The following is a 1,196-nucleotide window of genomic DNA, read 5'->3' on the forward strand; positions in this document are numbered from 1 at the left end:
AGGATGTGGGAGGTAGGACAAAAATGGAGGTGTAGGGAGGACAAATTGGTGATGGGAATCCCCCCTGATTTTATGTAAATATGTACCTAAAATATTATTGTCAACAATATGTAAGCCACTATGATCAAATAAAAATTATATTAAAAAATAGGGTTGGGTCATATTAAAATATTAGAAGCTACAGGCATAAAGTAATTAAAATTATTTCCAAGAGTGTCAGAGTGATAGTAAAGAGACTAAGGTGCATCATATGTATGTGGCTGACTAGTTAGACCCTGGCACCACATGGTTTCCTTTGCATAAACACGTGTAACATGAATGTCTTTCAGTATCCAAAGTGTGGTTTTGAGGTTCTTGAGCACTGCTATGATAGATCAGGCAATCCCCAGACCTCTTGGCCCAAGCAGCACCATATTCCCAGGCCCTTTTATTGATATAATACTGGAGTTCACGGGTCTCTTCAACACTGCCTGGGAGCCTCCTACCCTAGTTCCCCAGAATAAAACCAACAGCCAACAAACAAAATTATTTCCAAGATGAAACACTTCAAGTGTGAAATTGTAATAAGTGGAACCAAATAATATAAACATTATATCTAAATTCTTTTGCACAATAAATACCTATTTTAATCTGATATTCTAAAATGCAAAACTAATTTCTAAAATATTAGAATTTCACATGTAATAATTGTAGCCATTGATATAATTATCAGAGTAAATTTGCTTCTATCATGGTTAGTTTGTTAAAGATGTTGCCTTTTTAGTGCTCTAAATTTTACTTTTAGAGACTCGCTTAGCATTTCTTTCTTTTTTTGTCCCCCAATTCACAATACACACCAGGCAAAGGGTGTATATGGGGTGCATTTACTGTACCTCCTCTTTCTATACAGTCAGTGTAAAGAACAAGGCCTTTGTTAAGAATTTGGGAGGTTTTATCTTTTCTTTTCTTTATATATATTATATAATACATAATATATAATATATACTAATTATATAAATATATTATATATTTTATATATATAATCCTTCACCAGTGCAACATTCCCATGACGAATATTCCAAGTGTCTTTCCTCCCCACCCCACACTGGCCTGTACTCTAGACAGGCTTTCTACTTCCCTGATTCAGTCACATTTTGTTATAATAGTTCTCAGTGTAATTATTTCTGTGACTGCACTAAATGATCCCTGTGGTGAGC

General features: G+C 34.4%; 1 pseudogene; it reads right to left on the bottom strand.

Annotated features, from left to right (window-relative positions):
• Positions 1-809: 809 nt before the first annotated feature.
• LOC126032758 (uncharacterized) lies at positions 810-931 on the bottom strand (annotated as a pseudogene).
• Positions 932-1,196: the final 265 nt, after the last annotated feature.

The sequence above is a fragment of the Suncus etruscus genome, chromosome 16, assembly GCF_024139225.1.
Source record: "Suncus etruscus isolate mSunEtr1 chromosome 16, mSunEtr1.pri.cur, whole genome shotgun sequence".
NCBI lineage: Eukaryota > Metazoa > Chordata > Mammalia > Eulipotyphla > Soricidae > Suncus > Suncus etruscus.